Raw genomic sequence first — 13,375 nt, forward strand, 5'->3', positions numbered from 1 at the left:
TGGAAGGGCACATGGCAAACACAGTCAGAGTTTCTCTCACATCTGGAAAGGCACATGGCAAACACAGTCAGGGCTTCTCTCTCAGCTGGAAGGGCACATGGTGAACACAGCATCATCTGTTAGCTTCTTCCCTCCTGGCTTCTGGTTAATGAAGCTCCCCAGGAGGGATTTTCCTTCTTCATCTCCAAAGGTCACTGGCTAATGGACTCTCTGCTTCATGGTGCTGCAGCACCAAAGAAGAGCCTTAATACAAAGTCAATCAAAATAAAACCTTAGACAAGAGGGAGAAGCAGACCCTCAGAATTAACTCCTCAAGATAATCAGATGCCTAAATAGTAGCAAAAAAACTACAAGCCATAAAAAACAAACAGGAATATGTGGTTCAGTCAAGGGAACAAATTAGAACTTCAGAGGAGACTCAGAAGTTAATAACAACTAATCAAAAATGTTCAAAAAAGTCTCCTAAATCAAGTCAAGAAGCTGAAGGAAAATATGAGTAAAGAGATAAATAATATTAAGAAGACAGTGTGTGAGCACAAACAATCATCTGACAGTATAAAAAGAAGCATAATAGAAATTGTGGGGATGAAAGTCATGATAGTAAAGGTTAAAAATACACTAGATGCATACAACAGTAAGTTTGAACAGGCAGAAGATAAATCAGCAAACTAGAAGATGGGACTGTCAGAGGAACAGATAGAGAAAAGATTAGAAAAAATTGATGCAATGTCTCAGGTATATGAGTACAGCATGAAGCATACAAACATGCATGTCATGGGTGTCCCAGAAGAAGAGAAGAGAAAAGAGGCAGAAAGAATATTTGAGGAAATAATGGCTGAAAACTCCCCAACTCTTATGAAAGACACAAATATACATGTCCAAAAGTCTCAATGTGTTCCAAACAGAATAAATCCTCATAGACTAACTCCAACACATACTAATCAGAATATAAGGTTCCAAAGATAAATAAAGGATTCTGAGGGCAGCAAGAGAAATGTGAGGAATCCTCAGCAAGACTAAGTGCCAATTTCTTATAGGAAACTATGGAGGTGAGAAGGCAGTGGTATGGTATATTTAAGGTACTGAAAGAGAAAAATTGCCTGTCAAAAATTCTTTATACAGCAAAACCATCCTTCAAAAATGAGGGAGATGTCACAATGTTACTGTGTGATTGTGAAAACCTTGTGTCTGATGCTCCTTTCATCTACCTTGTCAACAAACAAGTAGAACATATGAAATAAAAATAAATAATAGGGGGAACAAATGCTAAAATAAATTTAGTTTGAAATGCAAGTGATCAATGAAAGCAAGGCGTAAGGGATATGGTAGGTACAATCTTTTTTTTTCTTTCTTGTGTTCGTTTTATTTCTTTTTCTATTGTCTTTTTATTTCTTTTTCTGAATTAATGCAAATGTTCTAAGAAATGATGAATATGCAACTAAGTGATGATATTGTGAATTACTGATTATATATGTTGATGTTCTATTTGGTTTCTTAATTTTTTTAATAAATAAATAATGGAGAGCTTAAAATATTCACAGAAACTGAGACATTTTATCAACAAAAGACCTCCCCTACAAGAATTACTAAAGAGAGTTTTGCAAGTTGAAAGGAAAAAAACAGGAAAGAGTGCTTAGGGGAGTGTGAAGAAATGAAGATAATCTGGAAGGGTAACTAAAAGGGTAAATGGGAAACCAAAAGTATTGTATCCTCAATACACAACTCTACTTTATAATTCATATAAGTATCAGAACACAGTTGAACAAGAAAAAGGTATATGTCTTGATAAAAGATGTGCAAAATATAAAGTGATGAAGTGGGACAGAAATAGCCAAAGATGGAAAAGAGAGGGATAAGGGATTAGAGGAACATGAATGCATTGAAGCTAAGGTGGTATCTTTTTAAAACAGTAGATTATAGATGTAGGTTTTGGAATATAAACCCAAATAAAACCACAAAGAAGGTATTATAAAAATATGCAGACACAGAAATGAGAAAGGGACCAGTCAGACACATCATAAAGGATCAATTGTACAGAAAAGGAGGTTACAATAAAGGAAAAGAGAGACAAAAAAAAAAAGGTATGATACATGTGCCAGTTTGAATCTGTCATGTACCCCAGAAAGCCAAGCTTCTTAATCCTAATTCAATATTACTGAGTGGGATCTTTTTTTATTGTTTCCATGGAGATGTGACCCACCCTATTGTGGGTGACAACTTTTGATTCGATGGTTTCCATAGAGATGTGCCTCCACGTATTCAAGGTGGGGTTGTAAGAACTAAATATGTAGAGTCTGCTCTGCTTAACTGAGGTTACCATTGCATGACCTTGATAATAATTGTTGTAGAGTTTGTTTTGCTTAACTGAGGTGGCCACTATGTGATGTTGGTAATAAACTGTTGAAATGTGCACGTTAGCTGGGAGGACGGGCTATCCTTCCAGAAAGAGATGTGCTTTGCTAAAAAAGAGTTATCTAGGTCCCAGGAAACCTCTCTCTGTTCATAGCCAGTTCCCAGAGGACCAGCTGGGTCCAGTCACTTATGCTAATTGGAGTTTGACTACTATTCTGTAAAGATACCATATAAACTGCATGCAAGCAGTTAGATGAGAGAGTCTTGTGAGAGAGAGAGAGAAGACAGATCTTTTCCTAGAAGAGGATGCTCTGCTGTGGATTTTTACCCTACCCATCAGACCCTGAGGGCTGTCTCTGAGATTCCCCAGCACTCCTCTTTGGGTGTTGGTGCTGTCCCATCTGGTGATGTAACTATGTCTCATTTCTAGTAATCTTTTAATTACTTTCCTAATAAATTCTGTTTTTATATCACTGAAGTCTGTGTTGTCTGTGAATCTGAGTCTATAAATCAAGTGGCCACAAATATCACATTGTCTTTCATGCAACAAGTTGCTTACTGGTGCCCTTTAAGAGGGAACTGTTTTGGAAAAAGCTCAGAGCCAACAGAACCAAAAAAGCCTACACAGCCAGAGACCTTTGGAGATGCTGAAGGGAAATGCCCCCAGGTAATTCTTATAAAATGAGAAGCCAGGAGAGAAAGCTAGCAGAAGTTACCATATGCCTTTCCAGCTGAGAGAGAAACCCTGAACATCACTGGCCTTCTTGAACCAGCATATCTTTCCTGGATGCCTTAATTTGGACATTTTTATAGCCTTGCCTTAATTTAGACATTTTCACAACCTTAGAACAGTAAACTTGCAACTTAATAAATCCCTTTTTAAAAAGCCATTGTTTATGATATACTGTATTCCATCAGCTTTTACAGTTTAAAACAGCATATAAAAAACCCAAAAACAAATGGTTGAAGAAAGTCCTGCCTTTACACTAATAATACTGAATATTAATGGATTAAATTCCACAATAAAAAAGAAACAGGCTGGCAGAATGGATAAAAAAGCATGATCCAACTATATGTTGTTTATAAGAGACTCACCACAGACCCAACAAAACAAATAGGTTGAAAGTGAAAGGTTGGAAAAAGATATTCCATGCCAATCAATAGTAACCAAAAATGATCTGGGGTAGCCGTACTAATATCAGATGATATAGACTTTAAATCAAAGCTGTTATGAGAGACAAAGAAAGACAGTGTATATCAATAAAAGGGGGAACCACCAAGAAGAAATAATAATCATAAATATTTATGCACCTAACCACATTACCTGAAAATACATAAGGCAAACACTAGCAAAACTGCAGGAAGAAATAGACACATCTACAAGAATAGTTGGAGACTTCAGTATAAGACTCTCATCAATAGATAGAATATCTAGACAGAAGATCAATAAAGAAAAGATAAATTGAATAATGCGATAACTGAACTAGACCTCACAGACATATAAAGAACATAGCACCCCCAAACAGCATGCCATACATTCTTCTCAAGTCCACATGGATCATTCTCCAGGATAGAACACATGTTGAGTCACAAAAAAGGTCTCAATAAAACTAGAAAATTGAAATCATACAAAGCATCTTCTCTGAACATAATGGATGAAGGTAGAAATTAAAAACAGGCAGAGAACTAGAAAATCCACAAATATAGGGATGCTAAATAATACTCCTATTAAAGAATCAGAGGTCAAAGAAGAAATTACAAATCAGTGAATATATTGAGACAAATAAAAATGAGAACATGACATATCAGAATTTACGCAATGCAGTGAAGGACATCTTGTAAGGGGAATTTATAGCTCTAAATATTTACATTAAAAAATAAGAACAAAATTCAGACACCTAACTATACATTTGGGGGAAATAAAGAACAGCAAACTAATGCTGAAGCAACCAGAAGTACAGAAATAACAAAGGTTAGAGCAGAAATATGTGAAAATGATAATTTAAAAAATGGGGAGAATTAACAAAACCAAAAGTTGGTTCTTTGAAAAGATCAGTAAAGTTGACACAACCTTTGCTAGACTGACAAAGAAAAAAAAGAAAGGATGCAAATAAATAAAATCAGAAATGTGAGAGGGAACATTACTACTGACCCCACAGAAATAAAAAGAAATATAAGAGGATACTATGAAGAGCTGTATGCCAACAAATCAGACAACCTAGATGAAATGGTCAAATTCCTAGAAACACATGAACGACCTACACTAACTCAAAAAGAAATTAAAAACCTCAACAAACCAATTACAAATAAAGAGATTGATTCTCTCATCAGAAACCTTGCAAAAAAAAAGAAAAGCCCAGGAACAGATGCCTTCACAGGTGAATTCTACCAGTCATTCCAAAAAGCATTAATACCAGTCCTGCTCAAACTCTTACAAAAACAAAAAATTGAATGCAGGAAACACTACCTAATTCATTCTATGAGGCAAACAAATGAACAAACAAGCAAACAAACAAAACCTCTAATACCACAGCCAGATAAAGACAAGAAATTACAGATCAATTTTTCTTATTAGTATAGATGCAAAAATTCTCAAGAAAATACCTTCGAATTGACTCCAACAGCACATCAAAAGAATTTACACCATGATCAAGTGGGTGTTATCCCAGGTAAGCAAGGGTAGTTCAATACAGGAAAATCAATTAATGTAATACACCACATCAACAAAGAAAAGGGGAAAAACTACATGATCATCTCAATTGACACAGAAAAGGCATTTGACAAAATTAAGCATCCTTTCTTGATAAAAACACTTTAAAAATATATAGGAATAGAAGGAAACTGCTTGAACATGATAAAGGGCATAAGTAAAAACCCATAACTAACATCATATTCAATAGTGAAAGATTGAAAAATTGCCCCCTAAGAACTGGAATAAGACAAGGATGCCCACTGTCACGACTGTTATTTAACAATGTACTGGAAGTTCTAGCCAGAGCACCTAGGCAAGAAAAATAAATAAAAGACATCCAAATTAGAAAGGAAGAAGTAACACTTTCCCTATTTGCAGATTTCATGATCCGATATATAGAAAGTTCTGAAAAATCTACAACAAAGCTGCAAAAGCTAATAAATGAATTCAGCAAAATGGTACAAGATTAATATGCAAAAATCAGAAGTGTTTCTATACAGCAGTAATGACCAAGCTGAAGAGCAAATCAAGAACAAAAATTACATTTACTTTAGCAACTAAAATAATCAAATATCTAGGAATAAAGTTAAGCAAGAATGTAAAGGACTTGTACACTGAAAACTACAAAATGTTTCTAGAAAAAATCTGGGAAGACAAATAAATGGAAAAACATTCTATGTTTATGCATTTGAAGACTAAATATCATTAAGATGTTAATTCTACCCAAAAGAAATAAAGGCCTACTTTGCAGAAATGGAAGTCAATTATCAAATTTATTCGGAAGGGTAAGTTTCCCAGAATAGTCAAAACATCTTGAAAAATATGAACTAAGTTGGAAAATTCACACTTCCTGACTGTAAAGTATATTATGGAGCTAAAGTGGTCAGAACAGTATGGTACTGGCACAAGGTTAGATATATTGACCAATGGAATTGAACTGAGATTTCAAAATAGACCCTCTACCTATGACCAATTGATTTTTGACAAGACTGTCAAGTCTACTCATTTGGGAAAGAATAGTATCTTCAACAAATGGTGCTGGGATAACTGTATATCCATATGCAAAAGAATAAAAAAAGACCCCTATCTCACACCATATACAAAAATTAACTCAAAATGGATCAAAGACCTAAATATAAAAGCCAAGACTCCTAGAAGAGTCCTAAAACTCTAGAACTCTAGAACTCCTAGAAGAAAATATAGGGAAGCTCTTCATGATATTGTGTTAGCCGTGCCTTCTTAACCTTACACCCAAATCACAAGCAACAAAAGAATGAAAGTAGGAGATAAAACATGGGACTGTGAAACACAATGAACCTTGTTGTGAACAATGGATGGGGGTTAATAGTGCAGGTGTAGGAATGTTCTTTCATGAATTTAACAAATGTGCAATACCAATAGAGGGTATTAATAATAAGATGGTGTATGGGGGGGAAATGCCTAATCTGAACTATAGATTGTATTTTATGGTACTATTTTAATAGTCTTTCATCAGTTGTGATGAGGATACCTGCACTTATGCAGAATCTCAATAGTGGGGGCAGGAGGCATAGGGGAACATTGCATTTTACATGACTTCTCTAATTAAAAAATAATAATAAATTAACAAAAACATTATGCAAAAAGAACCATTATGTGAAATGACAGAAACCAGACACAAAGTACCACATATTGTATGATTCTATTTATATCAAATGCAAGTACAAATATATCTATAGAGACAGAAATAGATTAGTGGTTAAGTAGGGATGGGGAAGGATAGCAGGGTTGAGTGGTGACTATTGAGGAGTACAGAGGTTTTCTTTTTGGAGTAATGAATATGTTCTAAAATTGACTGTGGAGAAACAGGAAGCAGTGGGGCAAGACGGAATGTAGTGAGTGCGGAATTTAGTTTCTCTTATGGGGTAGCTAGTAAATAGCCAGGAACTGCATGGAACAACTGTTTGGTGGACTTCAGTGAGTAGACACACATTGTGTATGAGTCTGGAATGGTGGAATAGCTGAATCCCACACAGAAATGTATGTCCCCCAAGCCATGGATGCTGGCACCCCTCCCAATGGGCACGGCAGGCTGGGTCCCTGAGGAAAAAAGAAACAGACTTTACTAGGTGCAAGAAAGGTAGCTCAACACAGCTCCAACTGTGGAATTAATTAACAAATTTGGACTACTGAAAACAAACCTTGAACACATATAAACCTGGAAGAAACACTAAAGGAACCAGGAGTTTTCACCCCGGCAGAGAGGGGATGGGGCAGATGTTAAAAAAAAATAACAGAGGCTTTGTGACTTGGATGAGCACAAAATGCTGGAAAAGGGCTGGGACCCAAGAAAAGGGGCACAGAGCCTTAGGTACCAACTCTGACTCTTGACTGTCAAACCCAGGGGGCTGGGGATTGGCTCTGAAAAGGCTTTTTTTCTCTCTTAACAGCTCATTAGATAGAACTAAAGTATTCTCAGCTTCAGCACTGGCCCAAGTGAGGGCGGAATTAATGCGTGTCTGAGAGACAAAGTAACTAGTCAGGTGAATGGGGATAATCCCCAAGGGGTGTATCATTAAGTAGTTTCTATTGGAAACAAGGGAAGGTAGCTCATGCAAGCTTCAACTGCCATTTTAATACTGATAGAAAGGAGGTAGGCTGACAGAAAAAAAAGCCAAGTGAAATAGAATAAAATAGAATAAAGATGGAAGATTTTGGAGTCAGCCAAGCCCAGCATACTGGAAACTTGGGTGTTGGAGACTGACTCTGAAAAGGGATATTTTATTTTATTATTTTAAACTATTGCAAGTTGCTCATTAGAGAAAGCCTGAGGCATTCTCAGTTGTCAGCAGGACCAGGCAAGGGCTGAGTAAAAATAGGTCTGAGGGACAAACTAAAGAACCATGGGAGGGTGGGGGAGTGGATAATTCCCTAAAGAGTATATCTTCCCCAAGAAAAGAGGGGCTGGGGCCAGCTCATGCAATGGCCCTCCTTCAAGGTATTCAGTCCCCAGGGGCTGGAAAACAGAAGCAATCTAAGCCTGCCTTCTACCTCAGCCTCTGTCTCAACCACACCCCTGGGAGGAGGATGCTGCTGGGAATTAAAGACACCGCACCCCTTTATGCTGGTGGGAAGCCGCAGGCTGACAAGCTCCACATGCTGAGCAGGATAGGAAATGCACAGAGTCTAAAGGCGTCATAGGAAAGTTTGACAACCTGCTGGGTCTCACTCTCAGGGAAAGTTGTTACTGATACATCCTTCTCCTGAGATGTGGGCCTGTCTCGTCTGGGAAAATCTGACTTGGGTCGATCATATCTGAGGAGGCCTTCCTAAGAAAAGGTTCCATACCATAAGTACATGGAATCTTGAATTGGGCATGCAATTTTGTTGGTTTGTCCAGTTTAATATGATGCCCTGATATATCCCAGAGTAATTTGGGTAGTAAATAAAGAAGTATTTGCAAAGTCCCCTTGGGGGACTAGGGAGAAAGGAAGAAATATTCAACTTTCCCATTTGGAGAATTTTTGATATTCTCACAAGCAATGAGGACAACAAAATCAATAGGTCAAGCCCTCAATCTTGGGGTTTGCTCTTATGAAACTTATTCCTGCAAAGGATAGGCTAAGCCTACTTAAAATTAGGCCTAAGAGTCACCCCCAGAGAACTTCTTTTATGGCTCAGATATGGCCTCTCTCTCTAGGCCAACTTGGCAGGTGAACGCACTGCCCTGCCCACTACATGGGACATGACTCCCAAGGGGTGTAAATCTCCCAGGTAATGTAGGACAGAACTTCAGGGATGAGCCAGGATCTGGCATCACAGGATTGAGAAAGTCTTTTTAACCAAAAGGGGGAAGAGAGAAATGAAACAAAATAAAATTTCAGTGGCTGTGAGATTTCAAACAGAGTTGAGAGGTTATCCTGGAGGTTATTCTTATGAATTATATAGATATCCCTTTTTAGTTCATGGTATATTGGAGTGGGTAGAGAGAAGTACCTGAAAATGTTGAGCTGTGTTCTAATAACCTTGAATCTTGAAGACAATATTTTATATGTTTTTTTTGTATTTATATAATGATACAGCTTTTACAATATGACTATGTAATTGTGAAAACCTTGTTTCTGATGCTCCTTTTACCTAGGGTATACAGATGAGTTTAAAAAAAAAGGATAAAAATAAATAAATATTAGGGGTAATAAGGGGTAAAATAAATTGTGCAGATGGAAATACTAGAGGTCAATGAGAGGGATGGGTAAGGGGTATGGCATGTATGAGGTTTTTTTTATTTCTTTTTCTGGAGTGATGCAAATGTTCTAAAAATAATCATGGTGATGAATATACAACTATGTGATGATATTGTGAGCCATTGATTGTACACCATGTATGGACTATATGTGTGTGAAGTTTTGTAAATAAAAATGTTTTTTAAAAGAAAATGTTCCATATAAGCAAGGCAAGAACCAGAAAACAAGAGTTGAAAAATTCTGATCAGTTAAACAGAAGCTGGGCAAGAGGTCTAGAATAAGTTGAATTGAATGCCAAAGAACATATAGAGAACAAAGTCAACCAACAAGAAAACGCTAGGTGAAAATGACCTCCAGAATAAATTAATTAAAGAAATCAAGTGCCTAAACATCAGCAAAAAAAATAACAAGTCATACTAAGAAAATCAAGGATTTGGCCCAGTCAAAGGAACAAACCAACATTTCAAATGAGATACGGAATTGAAACAACTAATTATGGATGTTCAAATGGAAATGAGAAATCACATCAAAAATCAAATCTACAAGTTGAGGGAAAATACAACAAAAGAGATGACAGATTTAAAGAGGATATTGGGTGAACATAAAATTGATTGCCATGACGAATGTATGCTTTGTGAATATACTAAAAATCATTGATTGTACACTTTGGATTGATTCTATGGTATGTGCAAATTTCTCAGTAAAACTACCTTATCAGAAAAAAAAAAACCCATTTGGGCCATTTAGATACTCTCCTCTTGAAATTTGAGTTTTGAGTGGAGCAACCCAAACACCAAAGGTGATTGGAACTGATTCACCCAAACTGCTGTGCTGCGAGTACACTGTCTATTAGTTCTTGGGACCTAGATTCCTGGAGCTGCCTTGGTCCCTGTCCTTTCTAAGACCTGCTTATCCAGTTATTCCTGTTATGCTATGGGATGCTTCATATTCTTCCAGTAAATTCTGTTTGTTTAGTTAGCAAGAGTTAAATTTTGTTGCTTGAAACCAAAAAATCCCAACTGACACAAGCTCCTAAAACATGGGGGAGGGGGGCCTCCAATGGGCAGCTGTGTGGATTTAATGTAGGAGAATCAAGAAACAACAAGACCAGCTAGGAGGCTACTTCCATAGTCCAGGTGAGGGGGTCATTAGAACCTGAAGCAAGAACAAGAGGACATGATTTGGTAAGCTTCCAGCTAGTCCTTGCCACAAGTTCCCACTTTAAATATATAGCATCTCATCAGACCATGTGGTGAATATTATAAAGGTGTGATTTTTGGCTTGGGAAATACGATTATCATATGTCTTGACTTCCTGCCATGGCCAGGCATGGTTGAATTTGGGGGAGGAACAAAAATTAATAAAATAAGGCTGGCTCTTTAGAAGGTTACCTACATGAAGATCTCTAACCTGAGATAGACAGTGTTGGGGAAATATAATTAAGAACAAAATCTTCTCCTGTAACTGAGAAATCAGGATTTAAGGGATGATGTTGATTGCTGAATCATTGTGTAAATATTCCTCTTTGCTTTCTGGTATATTGGAGTAGACAGAGAGAAATACCTGAAAACTCTAAATTGTAATCCAGCTGCCTTGATCTCTGAGAATGATCGTATAGCCTTTATCATCTGTACCTATGATTATAAAAACCTTGTGACTAACCTTCATTTGTACCCGGTTATCCAGTGACCACTAATGACAGTCCCTGTTGTTTATTAATGAAGGGTCTTGGGTTCACCCAGAACTAACCCACCCCAAGTCCAAAGTTATCTTTATGACTGAGACTGGATCTAACCAAAGTGGGTCCACCTGACACGTGCAGTAGCTTAGACTTTAACCTACAAGTCACCTAGACCTCATTCTGCCATTACCTTACATATATACTGTAACTAAATATATAATCAATCTGCGCATGCTCTAATCATATCACCACTAATTATATCATCTGGGACCACTGTGCTCATTATCTTAAATTCTGCCCATCATTTCTCTAATAAAACCATCTGAATTACTGCAGTTTGGGAAGACAGATTCTGGGCTGATAGGGCCATCTGCTCTCTGACTACGCACCTCGAAGTAAACTCTTTCTCTCTTTGAAATCCTGGTGTCTCAGGAATTGGTTATTGAATGGTTGGGCAAAAGAATCCACAGCCTTTGTCCTGTAATACTCCCATCCCAGTAAACATATCCACAAAGGTAGAATAGAAAGAAAATTTTATTATCAAATAAGCATTACACCATTATGTGATGCATCACAGGAATTTGCTAAAGAGATTGCAAAACAGGAAGGCGGTCACTTCCGGCGGTGTGTGCGGTGTCCATCCCCCATGGGATGGTGGCTCTCAGGAATTGGCTGTCATGTAGCGTTTCCTCCTTCTTCACATATAGACATGTTCCTGTTGTGGCTAACTTTAAGAAGCACTGTTTCTCAGAATTGACAAGGTCATGGCATAAAACTGTGGCAGCTGGATTTGGTGTAACCCTGTGTGCAGTTCCTATTGCACAGAAATTGGAGCCTCATTCTCTTAGCAGCGATGCATTAATGCAAGGCCAGTGTCCTTGGTAACAGACAGCACCTCTACCTTTCTGTCTCAGACCACATATGCATTGATCGAGGCAATCGCTGAGTATACTAAGGCTGTTCACACCTTGATTTCTCTCTACCAGCAATATACAACTTTACCTGGGAAAATGAATACACAGGAGGAAGATGAAGGGCGGCAGGTGATTATAGGAGCCAGAGTTGAGATGACTTCAAAACAAGAAGAATACTTAAAGTTAGAAACCACCTGGATGACTGCAGTGGGTCTCTCAAAGATGGCAGCGGACACTGCCTACAAATTGGAGCAGATCGGGCCTCTGTCACTGCCAGAAATCACAGTCAGCTGGTGAAGTCGCAGGTGCAGGAGGTATGTCAGCTCGCCCAAAAGGCAGAAACTAAGTTGGCAGAGGCACAGACAGAAAAACTCTGTCAGAAAATGCAGAGGACAGGAAAGGGAGGGCAGAGCCAAGGCAGGAGGCTTACCTGCGGGAGGACTGAGGGCTTGAGGCTGCAGCCCACGTCTGCTCACACAGCGGGGAAAGCATGGGTGGATGCTGTCCAGTCGAGGGTTCATCACAGCTTGCCCTGCACAGAGAAGAGGCCTGCCTCCTGGGCCCATGGGCTTTGAGTTGTGAGTGCCTGACCCCTGACCCCCCACCCCACTCATGGTCTCAGGTTTGCACTGGACCGGGTCTTAGCCCTTTGGCACCGCACCCTGTTTAACATTTCACCCCATAAAGCATAGCTGCCCTCTCAACCAAAAGCATCTCACCAACTTGTGCCAGAGAGGGGGCACCTTTTTGTCATGCCCATAGTATCAGTAGCTGTTTAGCCTCAGTTTTCAACCTTATTCATGTTTTCAAATATAATTTAGTATTTGTTCTCTCCAAAAAATAAAAGAAAACAGAAAGCAGTCTTGTTCTGTTATATAGGTCCATGAATAAAACTTGTTACAATCATGTTGTCAAGAAAAATTGATCATTTTTCCCATCTTTATGACCAGAAGTAGCTTTTACAATTCGGAGTCAGGAGACTACCAAAATTTGGCCCATCTCCCCACGAAATTGGGAGATACAGCACTATCTTCCCTGGTGATCATACTTCAAAGAGATGGCTCTCAGATCCTTGAGGAAACATTCCTGAGTTTGTGAACCTGGCAAGAGATCTATCGAGCATCTGACCTTACAACAGCAAGGTGACCCCGATGGAGGTGGCAATAAAATTTGGTAAGAGGGAGACTTATTCTGGTAGTGGGGATCTGAAAGGGCAGCATGAAGGGCTGGACTGTAATTGTGCATACTTTTGTTGTATTCTCAGTTCCCAGCACTTCGCAGAGTGCTGTGCACATAACTTTATTATGGCTGCTGCAAGCATGACTGTGGGTATGAGTATATGTGCCTGTGGCAGAAGGAGAGGTAGTGCACAAATACATCATCCTCAAGCCTCCAGCATCTTGACCTGCAATTGTAGGAATGTGTTCTGTTCTGGGAGAAGTGGCAGGAACCCTCACCAGGCTGAAGCAGGTGACTTATCTGTACCCCAAAGCAAAGTCAAATAAACCTCCAG

General features: G+C 38.5%; 1 pseudogene; it reads left to right on the forward strand.

Annotated features, from left to right (window-relative positions):
• Window positions 1-11,599: 11,599 nt before the first annotated feature.
• On the forward strand, window positions 11,600-12,307 carry LOC143649378 (diablo IAP-binding mitochondrial protein-like; annotated as a pseudogene).
• The last annotated feature ends 1,068 nt before the right edge of the window (window positions 12,308-13,375 follow it).

Source organism: Tamandua tetradactyla, chromosome 11, assembly GCF_023851605.1.
Source record: "Tamandua tetradactyla isolate mTamTet1 chromosome 11, mTamTet1.pri, whole genome shotgun sequence".
In the NCBI taxonomy this organism is placed as follows: Eukaryota; Metazoa; Chordata; class Mammalia; order Pilosa; family Myrmecophagidae; genus Tamandua; species Tamandua tetradactyla.